This window comes from Meleagris gallopavo, chromosome 8 (assembly GCF_905368555.1).
Source record: "Meleagris gallopavo chromosome 8, MGAL_WU_HG_1.1, whole genome shotgun sequence".
Taxonomy (NCBI): domain Eukaryota; kingdom Metazoa; phylum Chordata; class Aves; order Galliformes; family Phasianidae; genus Meleagris; species Meleagris gallopavo.
The window spans coordinates 31,063,791-31,077,352 of NC_139411.1; the positions used below are offsets into that span (position 1 = coordinate 31,063,791).

The 13,562-nt window shown below is 40.8% G+C and overlaps 1 protein-coding gene across 21 annotated transcripts in view; it reads left to right on the top strand.

The window, feature by feature from the left end:
• Positions 1–13,562, top strand: part of GPR26 (G protein-coupled receptor 26) — a 64,123-nt gene that overhangs the window by 25,024 nt on the left and 25,537 nt on the right. For 19 of the 21 annotated variants that reach the window (XM_085229947.1, XM_085229946.1, XM_085229944.1 and 16 more), the window contains 2 exons: positions 6,114–6,225; positions 9,083–9,431. The gene's annotated coding sequence lies outside the window, so the exon portion shown is untranslated. The other 2 variants (XM_085229931.1, XM_003208219.5) reach the window with 2 other exon arrangements.

Sequence of the window (13,562 nt, forward strand, 5' to 3'; positions counted from 1 at the left end):
ACTTTTATTCTAATTGTCCATCGGATCACCCACAATAACGCTTTTAAAAGAAGAGCCGTCAACCTTCAGTCCTCCCAAACCACCTCAAGTATTAGAAGAAATTAGGCACTGAAATCGCACTCATCAGCCTAAAATTTTTGCATACTTCACTGAAATGACCTAGTTTTTAGCTCTAAATTCTTCTGCAGTTTGCTCCTATGATGAATACCTGGAGAGTATACACAAAACACCAGACCCTAAGGGTGGTTAAGATGAGTTGTGCTGGATCTAAAAGCTTTCACATAACAATCTTTCAGAGTATAGAAGCCTCGATAAGCAAAATAAAGAAAAAATAAAATAAAATGACACCAGGCAGTGCCCCAGGGTGTCTGCTTTTAAATAAGAGGCTTCCCCCTGCACGCAAACCCAAGCAAAACAGGGTTCTTTATAGGAGCTCATTTAAAAGAAAGGGAAAAATCTGAGAAGAATGGAAAATCGTCAGTGACAGAAGCGGAGACAAAAAGCCACGCAAGGACTGTGAAATGCCATCATTCTGGAGAGCTCCACAAAATCAGCATTGCTTGCAGGTGATCACACCACTGCTGGATCTTGCTGTTTGCTGTTGCTTCGTCAGCATCAAACCGGCTAGATGCCATTAGTAATGGCTAATTTGCGACTCTACTTGGTGGAGAGCTCTGTGGTAAATTACAGTATTGCTGGGATTTGCTGGTTCTGATTTACAAGTTGAAAGCTCAGCCAGGAATAGGAATGTGTACGAGGATGAGAAATGATTGAAAGTGCTATGGGAGACCCAAGCGAAGGAGCAGAGGAATTATGAGTGGACTGAGAGGCTCTTGCTGGAAGAAGAAAAGGGAGAGTTGGTGGTGAGTTGTCCCAAATTCAGGAAGCCCATCAGGGAACAGATCAAGGCTCAGCAATGCTTTCCCTGGGCTCAAAGGGGAGCTGGACCAGACTCATCATCTTAACGAATACACAGTGCTATGCCGCAGTGTGCGCCATGCTTTGAAGAGAGTTGAAAGTCTGTTTTTTCCTTCCATCCACTGCAGTGCTGTAGCAAAAAAGGACAGTGATACTTCGGGAAGAACTGCATGTTTCAAAAGATCTTTACTGCATGGTGCAGGTTACGTACAAAGCGATGTATGCACAACACAGGAAAACATTCACAAATAATATTCTTCAATATCTGTAAAAGCCTGAAGTATTCAGAGCTCATCAGCTCCATGCTGATGAAACCTTCAATAGAAGCTGGTGGGTATGCTGACAATTAGTTACTTCTACCCACTTTTAATTCTTTCAATTCAGACAGTTAAATGCAGACACAAAGTTGGATAATTATACTCCAAGCGGGAGATGTACCGTAAGCAAATGAGATACAGTGTCTAAATTGATTAGTAAAGCTGCATACAATTTTATTTAAGAGCAAGATATTTTCTTCATTACTGTGTAATTATTCATTAAAAGCCATCTGCTAAAAGCCAAGTTAATAAAATGTGGCAAGGTGTAGGATACCAACCAATATCATCTCATTGCAAAATCATTTTCTTGATAGGGTTTGGTGGAAATTCATGTACTTTATTAGAAGAAGTGAAACTTGTCCCACAAAATTGAGGGGGAGAGAGAATGATGTTTGCAGAGTTCTGTTATGAAAACAAAAACAACTCCATTTTCATTTCCCATTTTCATGTCGGTTTTTTGAGAATTAAACAGAACATTGCAGCTGAACTCTCCCAGAGCACTGTGATATTTAAGGTCTTACAAAATTTCAGTGAGTTTATGGAAAAACAGAACTCATTGCTTCTTTTCCATGTGAAAAATTCCCAGGCTTTAAATTGCCAATGATTTCTTATATTTCTAAAAGCCAACTTAATTGCTTTCAATGCATTTGATTGTGCTTTTCCATATGGGAGAGCAGCACAGCAAGGTTTGAAAGACCTCAGAGATCTGTCATTAGAAATCCTCTCATTAACCAAAGAGGCTGGAAAACGCAGCTGCATAATGCTCAATAAATAGAATCATAGAATTGCTCAGGTTGGACAAGACTTTAAAGATCATCAAGTCCAACCACAACCTAACCATACTACCCTAACCCTAACAGCTAAATCACATCCCTGAGCACTACATTCAAATCGTTTTTGAACACATCCAGGGATGGTGACTCAACCACCTCCCTGGGAAGCCTATTCCAGTGCTTAACAGCCCTCTCTGTACAGAAGTTTTTCCTGATATATGCTCTTTAAACAGCAGAAGGATCCCAGCTCCTTCTCAAGGCCCCCCACAGTATCTGTGTCACTATCATTAGGAAGGCCAGGAGTTTGGGACATGAGTAATTCAGCAGCTTTTTTTTTTTTTTTTTTTTAAAAGTTTCCTGTCAACAGAGCAGGAAAAGTTACCATATATGAACTTTTTTTTTTTTTCTTTTTTTCATAAATCTGATCTTGTTCCCCACTGCAAATTAGGTTTTGCATAAGCATTTTTTCCCAGCTCTTTTTCCACCCCGTGGAAAAGCATGATGTTTTCTTTACTAAGTTGAAAAGTCAGCAAGCTGAGTGATTTGCAGAATGGAAAGTTTAAAAGAGCCTGGATATGGCAGAACATTAAGCTGTGACTTTTTTTTTTTTTTTAAAAAAAAGCAGAGAAGCAAAAGGTTTGGGCATGCCCAAATCCATGTGTCTGAATGCTGTTGCCTTGGGCTTGTTATGGTTCACAGACACCAAGCTGATTTCACTGTGCTTTCTCCTCTTCAGACCTAGGAGATAAACCATATTAAAACAGAGAGCAACATTGACTTGTATCTTCTGTACAGGTCATGGTTGCCACAAGGAAGGGCTGCACTCATGAAAAGGAGATGAATTGCTCTGCCTTGTTGATAAGAAAACTACAGATTTTACACCAGTCTGTCCTCTGTGCTCTTATTACACTAGAGTTGATAGTAGGGGCTTCTGACCCATTCTGAACCCCTTGCCACACCTTTCTAACCCTGTTTTATTCTGCAGAACTGGAAAACGTTCCTCGCATGCCTATATTGCACAAACCTCTTTGGTGTGTAACAGCCCTTATCCAGATTCTCTTTGAAATACCACTTGTATTAAGTTCTAACAACAGTCTGTGCCTACAGTTTAAATATTACGTGATTACTTCTAGAGTATTACTCTAGCTAGAGTATCTCGAGGCTAATAAATTTCAGATAAGTACCTGAATGAAATACATATTTGTAATTAAACTAACTTAAAAGCTCTAGAGCTTGGAACATGTTTAGCTAGAACCATCTTTGTATTGCACTTAAATCCATGACTAGAACAAGAAGGGCCACGCAAATATACAGCTCCTTCTGTTTAAGAAATAACTGCAGATTATCCATAAACACAAACAGAAACTGAGGTTGTAACAATTAGAGCACTACAGAAGTACATGACAATATGATTTCAGCTGTTGAAGATGCATGAGGACACAACCACTTCCGTTCTCAACTCTGCAAAGCCACATTTATCAGAAGACATAAATAATGGGCTTTTCTTTTGGCAGCAAGCAGTCAAACTTTTAGAAAGGGTCTCATCCTTACCTTCTAATTTAGGTTGGTCTTTCTTTCTTATCCCGAATTACTTACTTCAGACACAGGGCACATAGGGCATTGTGGGCCGCAAGCAGCCAACAATCATGTCCATCAAAAAGAGCAGAAATCAAAGCTCACCACCAGCTGAACAGTCGCATCGTGACAATCGGTCACTGGGATTGCAAAGTTAGCGAGAAGGAAACCATCGCATCCTACTGTGTGAGCTCACTGAGCAGTCAGGTTAGTCTTCATTTAGTGTGGCTTCACATGGCTGAAAACAGGCAGGAAAGAGGAAGTATGCTTGAAGGGGAAGGAGCGTTTCAGTTACTCTAGGCACAAGGTAGAGTGTCATAATTATTTTGAGCAGGTACAGCGCACTCTGCTGATAGCAAGGAGCAGAGAGATGCAAGCTGAGACGTGTACTTGTAATTTTCTCCTGGAAAACAAAAAGATCAGGGGAAATCTTCACAGACACTTGTTGACGATTTTCAATTACAAGCAAGTAAAAAAAAACTGATTGAAGAGAACCCTTCAAGCTCGCGGACATTTTGCTGGGAAAGATGTGTTGGAAGCTGGAAAAGGCTGGCATTTTGGACTGGTTGCCACTTGTCTTTCTTCTCAGTTCTGATATGTACTGATGCAGACACAATTGTGGTGCCAAAGTCCAGTGCAGATAAATGTCTCCACGGCTCTGGGAAGCGAGAGATGCTCTTAATATTTCAAGATTTGACAGCTTAGTGGAGCCCCCACCCATCACCTGTCAACAGATCTCTTATATGGCTTCCAAACTCCTTTCCCTGTAGTTGGTCTGTTCCCAGTCAGACACACCTCAGACCACTCCATAACAAACTACTTTTGCATTTCTGTGCAGAATTGAGTAGTCCTTGTGCTGGTTTATCTGCTTTTAGCTGACCAGGATCATATATTTCTTGGTAACTACTACTATGAAAGGCCACCAGATGCTCATCCTTGAATCCATTGGTGCTGTGTCAGGCTCCTAGCTCTATCCAGACCTGTTTATGCTTTGTCTTTAGCGAGAAGCCTTGATTATCGCATAGATGGTATGCCATAAGCTATCAGAGCACAACAGAAAACGCCACACAGCAAAATCAACCTGAAATATTAACGTTTCTTTTATTGTTGGCATCAATTGTGGCTTTTCAGCCTTTGAATGGTCTTGCTGGGTTGGGTTTCTTGTTTCACATTTTTGGTATAAACATATGGAATGGCTGTGTGTGTATCTTTCATAACTTAATCCCTGCTCTCCCAGTTCTAGAAGTACTCTTAAGTCGCCTTTCCTAATAAAGGAAGGCAGCTGAACCCATTTATTTTTCCCCCGCTTGGGAATATTTTCCTCATTAAAACCCTTCAAATTCTTTCCACTAGTCTTTCAGTAAGTCTTCTACTAACTTTGCCAACATTAGGATTGGGCCTTAAATTCCATCTGTCACAGGCATGGAAGTCTAAAATGAATGAACAGAAGACAGAAGTAACATGAATAAGGAATAATACGAATTGCTAAAGAAAGACTACCTAAAATATCCAAACCCTGATAAACTTGTGTCTCGACACCTCTGGCCCATGCTGCAAGAGCAGCGAGACACACAAGTAAGCCTTTCCTCCCTAATCTTACCAGAATTGCTCAATATATATATTTTTTGGAGGATTACTTGTTCCTGAACAGTTTGTGTATTGGTCAGAAAAGTCATTTTTCTTGTAGTGTCTTTCTCACCTACGAGAAGGGAAAAAAAAGAAAATAAAACCAAACCTAACACAGAAGCCATAGTTTTTCAGATCCTTTTTGAAAACAACGTGCTCCATTTGTCCCTCTTATCTTGTTATATCAAAGAAGTAATTAGTGCTGGAAACAAAACACACCAGTCTAACAGATGCAGCAGAATAGAAAGGAGATGTAGCAAAGTACAAAGAAATACTTCTCCAGGAGATTAAGGATATTGTTATTGTTTAAAAAATAAATAATAAAAAAAATCTGCCCAAACACTTGAACCTGAGTAAATGGCTGAAGGAGAACTCGCTAATGATGGCTATATTGTAAAGCATCTTCCTCCAGCAGAGCCAGTGGCAGATCAATGGGGCCATTTCTAAAGCTGCAGTCAGGGTAGATCCTAAGTGACTCAAACTGATGGTAGAACATATTTTCTTAATGGGGCTGGAAGTCTGAGCAGACTGCTCTTTCTGTAAGGTCTGGCTTTCATGCTTCTGCAAAACCTGTACCCTGTAGATCTAGGTGCTCACATAAACAGTTTACCAATTCATGCTCCTTCAACACACAGACAAGCAAAATGGCTTTCTTAGTTTGTCTTGCTGTTGACGTGATAGATCTCATTTAGGAGGTTTTGAAATGATACATTCTCTGCCATTCTGAAAAATCACATTAGCAGACAACACATCCTTGGCTTTCTACGTGTAAAACAGAGCACCTCGCAATGGGGCAATCAAAAAAAACTGATAACATGAGACACAGCTCTGTGCTCCCAGAATCTCTGAGAGGATTATAATCTCAGTTTGGATAATGTATTGCCTCTTTGAATATTTATTGCAGGCTCTGCACTTTTTTCATCTGCTATGTGATACAGCTTCCCGTGGTGAAAATGATCTGACATAGCATTTAATAAAGTCTCACAGCAAGCAATCCTATCCTTTAGTGGATAAAGGTAATATCCTGGAATATTGCTGGATATTATATCTGTCTGTCTGCCTATCTAGTCTACTCAACTAAGAGATCTGAGAAATGAAGGTTATCGTTGTGCTTAGGAAAGCAACAGCTTTATTTCCATCAGGAATCAAAAGATGCAGAAGAATACAAATACCAGGAGCTGCAAAAGCAGTTTGTCTGTTTTTAGCTCAGCAACCAAGGGGAAAGGCTATTTTTCCTCCCTTTCCCGTTGCAGAATCTCTGTGGATAATTGGGAGACAGAGCCTCTATGCTTCATAGAACAGCCTGGGTTGGAAAGGACCTTAAAGATCACCTGGTTCCAACCCCTCCTGCTTTGCGCAGGGTTGCCAGCAACCAGACCAGGCTGTCCAGAGCCACATCCAGCCTGGCCTTGAATGCCTCCAGGGATGGGGCATCCACAACCTCCTCGGGCAACCTGTTCCAGTGCATCACCACCAAGTCACCACCCTTCTGAGCTGTGACAGACGAAGACACAGTGAAGGTTTGCTGCTACTATAACCAGGGACACCATCCATATCAGAGCATCTTCAAGGGGTGATTTACTCACTGCTTCATCCCCTTTGCTGCCATGGATGAGACCGTTTTATTTAATACCCGAAAGACACAATTGTTGCTCAGATCTGGTATGGGTTAAGCCCTCACGGGATCTCACTAAGGAAGATCACTTCTGAAGAGCGAACATGTAGAAATCAGAGCAGAACTCTGAGGTACTGTCACTGCAGGTTTGCGTTTGCAACGCTACAGCATTGTGCCATCACTTTCATTACAAACCCATATTTTCAGTGATGCATGTCATGTCAGAAAAAGTTACTTTAAAGCAGAGATTCAGCAGCACAGCCCTCCGCCTGTGAGGCTTATAAAGAAGCGATACCAAACAATGCTTTAAACTAAAAAATATTGATTTTAGATGATTCATGACTCAGACAATAGATCTGAGCTTTTATCCTGCACTGGGAATCCTCACAGCATGTGGTTTGGGTGTCCCTGCTGCTGAGGGAGGGGGTTGCCCTGGAATTGCACTGCTGGTTTATTACACCAAGCAAACTGTTGATAACAAGCACAAGTTTGCTTTAACATTGCTTTGTCATCGCCTTCACTTGCCACAGCAGCACTTCCTCAGTCCTAAGATAGGCGAATTCTTACAAGTTCACATACAAACATGCATTTGAAGAGTAACCCACAGCTTTACCTATAAGCAAATGTTGGCAAAGAGGAACATCATGTATTCAAGCCGCTGTATTGGCATATACACTGTGAATGACATCACATGCATAGTTCTTGAATTATTAAACAGAATTTAAAGCAGTGCCTTATTTCATTATCTGCTAAGGAGACAGCTGTAACCAAACACGTTCTGACCTGACATGCAGGTTAAAAGTACTAAAACACGTGTTGTACTTATCTAACAGGCCTCCCTGAAGCACGTGCCATATCCTCCTCCCAGGACAGGTACTTTGCCCTTCTGACAGCCCAGAAGCTGGCTTTGGCAGGAGCTGTTGGCTTCTGCTTAGCCAGGAGGACATGCTAGGCCATGACCAGCTGGATGGGGCTTCGAGTAACCTGGTCTAGAGGGAGGTATCTCTGCCTATAGCAGGGGGTTGGAACTAGATGATCTTAAAGGTCCTTCAACCCAAACCATTATATAGTTCTATGACCAGAAGAGCAGGGCATGGCTACAACACTGACATTTCAGGGAGTTTTGAGTGTTATAATGGCCTCCTTGAAACCATAAATGAGGCCTTTAATTAGTCTTGCCAGTAGGTCCTCCAGTGCTAGAAGCCAGACTTATTCCTACATCATAAAGCACACATTCCTCTTTCACCTCCAGCTTTTCCCTTAGCTTAATTTCTGGCCAGAGCTACTTTGAAATCCAGACAGCATGTCCACCCACAAGTATCACTTCTATTGAGCACTTGAGCTCAAAAGAGGTGCTTCCAAATAGTGGTGTGCATTGTCTATCTCTGCTGCATCCCTCCAGAGCACGTGGTGGCTGTCACTGCAGCCCTGCAGGCAAAATGCCTTGCTGGGAAGGTGCACGCAAAACTGAGGGCAGGCATCCTCCGGTCTGAGGGACAGAGCACACGAGTCAGTCGCTAGCTCTGAAATGCCATTTGGAAGGGCCATTTGTCTGAAGGGTGTCACTGACACTTGAATCTCTGCCCTGCCAATGTATGTTAGAGGCTTTCTGAGGAAAAAAATCCACACTGTTTATACTAATTGGATTGAATTTCTTATTCTTGGTGTGCTCTCCAATAAAGATTGTTGTAATGCCTTTTCCTTCTCCTGAGATAAGACTGAAGAAGAGACAGATTATCAGATGCTAAAAAGGTCTGCTGAGGAAAAAAAAAAAACAACAAGTAAAGTATCAGAGTTTTTAGTCCTGTTCGATTTCTCTCCACTAATTTGCAAGAAAGTTTAGAGTAAACAAATGCAAAATCCTCTGTGACCTTCCAGAGATGGTATCAAGAAAAGGGAGAGGATTACGTACAGAGAGGAGAATCTGTAATAGCTGGAAATCCAGAATAGCAACACTGCTTGTAGTACTGCAGGGGATGTTTTAAGACAACCTTAATTTCTCTGCATTTAGGCAGTTTTTGTGGATGCTGTTTTTCACGTAGAAGAGAAAAGGTCACTCCAGCATCCTCAGTAGGGCTGCAAGATGCTGCTTGTGTCTCCATGCACGGAGGGCTCCTCCTGGCTGCAGCCCCCTCATCTCTCACACCCAGAGGCAGAGGGAAAAAAAAAAAAAAAAAAAAAACCATTGAAGAGAACTGAATTTTAGCTATTTATTATTATGGCAATAATTAGGTTTTTTTCTTTTTCCTTTTACACAGGAGAGAACCACATTTTGTCAGGAAAATGCAAACATATTTTGGAGCTTTGTGCCAAAATCCTCAGGGGCTTCAACTCTCCAACAAAACGTGAACATTTTCTGTGAAAATATCATCTCAAAGCTGTGTTGAAGAGTGGAAGATACTCAGTGGTGAGGAAAGGGATCAGTCAGCAGCTCCTTTAATTTCTCTTTCTTTACAGCTACCAGATCAATGAGATACTCATGAATGCAGAGGAAATTCTTACCTGACTACTGCTAAAGCATTTTCCTTCCAGAGCTTGCCAAGAAAGCACAGGTGCTCCTTGAGCCCCGAGTAATAACAGCACAGTGCTCCTGGGTCTGGATGACAGGTATTCATGACAAAAGGAAATAATCTTTCTGCGTGGGAGATAATTGCAGGCAATGTTTATTATGCCTGGAGTTGATAAAAATCAAATAGTGATTAAGGACACAGACAAAGTTTCGTCGCTTTCTCCTTTTCTGCCATGTAATTGGATTTTGTAGCTAGGCTCTCAACTGCCAGGTGGAATTTAATATAAGAAAAGTTAAAGGTGTTCTAGAATATTATGATATAAAGGATATAACTGATCACTTCAGAGTCTCTTTCCTCGCTTTCTTCTTCCACAAATCTTAAATTTTCTTGAGGAGCTGATTTGCTTCTTTTCCCACTGTTCCTCTGAACCTTTATCAGAAGATTATGTTAAAGGGGCAAATGTATTGTCTAGTAGACATGGAAGTATTCTGTATGAATATGGATTAAATTCACTTTTGCTGTTATGGGACGGAACTCCTCTGAGACCGGTCAAGAGAAGCCTTCAGTAAGAGCTAACAGAATCACTCTTTGCATACTGCTTATAGCTGCCCAGTACTAATGTGAAGTGGGTACTTTCCAGATTGGTCTATCAGTGACTTGCTGATCTTGGACTCCTGCTTTGCTTAGTCTCTCTCTGCACATGTTTTAATTAAGCTTTCCTTAACTATCAGTAACCCAGATGGAGCATGCTGACAGACACGAACACAGAAGGAAGTAGCCAACACTTCTTATTTCACTCTTCGAGTTAACTTAAAATATTTACTGCATTGAAAAAAGAATAAGGGAGATGACAAGGTTATAGTGACTGAAGCATTATAGCTTTTTAGAGTTTTATCCACATATTTTATGCCAGGGGCAAAACAAAGGACACTGTCAACCTCCTTACACAGGTTGCAGTGACCCCCTACTTAACATGATGGAACCAGGTTGAACCAGCCCATAAACCATTGACAACAATCCATACAGCACTCAGCCACAGAGAATCCACAAATCCCAGGGTTTCCCACAGGAATTCCTCCTTTGGAGTACTAGGGGTCCTGGTGATCAACCAACGCATCATCTTTTTAAGATAATCTATCCTAATTAGTACACTGCCATCACACCCACCTGGCTCACCAGCTGTAAGGTGGTGGAAAGTGGTAACAGCAGAGTCCTAGTATACAGCAAAGGAGAACTTGCTCAAATGCAACAGCCACCAGTGCAAAAATAAAGGAAAAAACCTGCCTACCTTCTGAAGACCTCAGGTATGCAGAGAACTCCAGCAAGATCCCTTGCTTCCCTTGCCAACCCTTAAATGAGGGCTGGGAAGGGGTGGTTCCTGACTTCAGGCCTTCTGGTCACTCAGCTGCATTGCGTGCACCTGAGCTGCCCTGGGTTGGTCTTGCCTTCCCACCAGGTGCTCAATCACTGCTTTAGGCTGTGACTTTGCGTTTCCGCTACAGCTTTCAAAAAATACAAATACATTAAAAACACATTAAAAACTTCTTTCATCAATATGCAATTTTGAAGAGGTCTTTTAAGCAATCTAAGATATCAGTCAACAGTAGTATCTTCTATTCACTGTGCACATAAATGACATAAGCTCAATGAAATAATTAAAAAAAAAAAAGATGAAATTAAAGGAATTAGCCTGGTACAGATGCCATGTTTTTTAGTAGACACTGATCTCCCAACAAGATAAATCAGCGCTTGCTCTGTAGCTTTCTGATCCATGCATTTCAATCATGTGTATGTTGTAACTTGCCCAAAAGAACTCCAGAAGCTGTTTGCCTAACTTTTCAGTGATTTGCCATCCAGCCTGCGTGGCTGTCAGCACCTTTGTCACCCCATGTTTTCATTTTGCTTAACTTCATCATCAGTCCTACAGAGCCTTCTGACTTCACTGGTGCCCCTGTGAGCTCCTGTAGGTCAGCAGCACCTCCTGTCACTGCAGTGCCCACACTGATCAGCTCAGTTGCTTGCCAACTAGATTTGCATTTGTATTTTTTTCTGATTTGCATTTGTATTTTTGCTGGAGCATGCTCTGCTCCAGGACTGAGGAGAGCCACTGAACTTTAGTTGCAGTAAAATAAATGCTGTGTTTGCTCGCAGCTTTAGAAAGCAACCGGTGACTCCACAGCTGGGATATTATGGAGATAAGCTCCTCTTTGGTGTCAATAAAAGATGACAGAATCAGCTCATACAGTTTATTGTGATCTTCAAAATTTGATACAAGAATGCAAAATTGTTTTTCAAACAGAGGCCACTGCTCTGTCTGTCTTGACTGCAAAGATAAAATGCCAGCAGATCTGTCGCTCTGGTAATTTCATGCGAGCCCTGCTTGTGGCTGGTGGCCAAATGATGGTTTGGGTTTAAAACAGCAACTAACCATCTTTAATATTAATGTATTTTGATTAATAGCTTTTGATTGCAAAGTATTGAAGTAGGTTTACAGGTTCTACCCCACAACCTTTAGGCTAATAGCATTTTACAGTGAAAAGGCTAAACTGAGCATGTTGTACCTCATTAGTTCTGCTTTCCAAAGGACAGACCTGGAAATAACTTAGCTATTTTAAAAAGGCTGCATTGGCTTATTGGAAAGGTTGCCTAATTCCTTCATTACCATGGCAAGCCAGTTAAAGCAATAATTAACATTTTAAAATCCTCAAAGATAGTGGACCTGTAGAAAATCTTCCAGGAAAAAAAAAAAGGGGGGGGGGAAAGCCTTATAAATACATTATCAATGTATCACAAATCCAAAGGGATCACAGACCCAAAATTACTATTACAGGGAAATAACTTAAGCCTTTAACAGTCTGCTTCACCATGAGCCTTTTAGTCCCTTAAAGACCTATAAATGGAATGTTGCATCCCCTGATTTGAAATGACATTAATTTTTCAAAAAAGTAAAATACTTAGGCAATGAAGTGGAGAATTTCAGGTGATACACAATTAACTGAGCTCTGAATTCCTGGTTCCATCACAGTGAGGGGAATGGAGAAAGCCATGTAAAAAGTCCATTCGATCACGTACAAATATTTTTTGAACCCAAGTTCTTCTGCCCAGCCTGAGGCACAGATCCAAATATTCTTCCCTAATAAAGCAGATGGGTCTGGTTAGATGATCCCTATAAGCATGCTAACCTCCTCCCATGCAGAACCCGTTAGAAAGAGCAGGGATGGCACTCAGCTCGGTAGAACGACAAGATGTAAAAGTCATTTATTTCAGGTAACACTTCTAATAGTGAATGTTTCCTGCAGACAAAGAAGTGAATAGATTTGAATAGCCAAGTAAAAATGAGACAATTATAAGAAATGAAAACACCGAGTTAATGGATAAACAGAAGTTTTCGAGAGTGGGTGCTCACAGATTACTTTGGATGTAGAAATAGGCACTGCCATCTACGTATCATTTTTAAAGCCTTCTGTTGCCAGCCTCTATTTTTGTCTTTGCTGAGTGAGAAGGAGCTGGCCCAGTTTAAAACAAGAGGAAATTGAAATACTGCATGTCTAAAAAGAGCAAGTGTGACAAAAATGATTTCTGCTCTGACATTTTGAAGAACTATGGGGTAAAGAGAACCAATTCTGTCTGGAAAAGCACGAGTATGACAAATACCACTTAATTATCAGGACATGGGACCCATTTTCCCAATTTTCCAAAGGCAATTCTCAGTCACTTAGTGCACATAGCATCCTGGATCATATTTCAACAGTTTCCAGAGGCTGGAAATGCGCCTTTCCAGAAATATGTTCTGGGGTTTGGGCTGGAGATATGAATTCAAAGTGATGAATGGTGAAAGAGCTGATGGATAGAAAAATTTAGTTCCCCTCTCTGATATTGTTCTAACTGTTGCGATACTGTGGATGTATTCTTTTAATTCTATTTCAAATATTTTGATCATTTGTTTGATGGAGTTTTTCGAAATATCTGTAAAATTATGTTAATTTTCTCATTTGTTATTCTTTCATTTGCACGTAAGAAAGAGGAATAAGTTAAGACATAAAAACAGACTAAGAATGAAAAAAATCAGAAAACAAAAGTCCTCTTTGCTTTTTTTTTTTCCTAATATGTATAAACTTTAGCTAATTAATCGAAAAATAGAAAGTTTACTTAAGCCCTGTGGACCGAGCTTTTCTTTGAGGCCTCCTTGTTGTCTTTGTAGGCATAAGGCTGGTTCATCCATGAACTG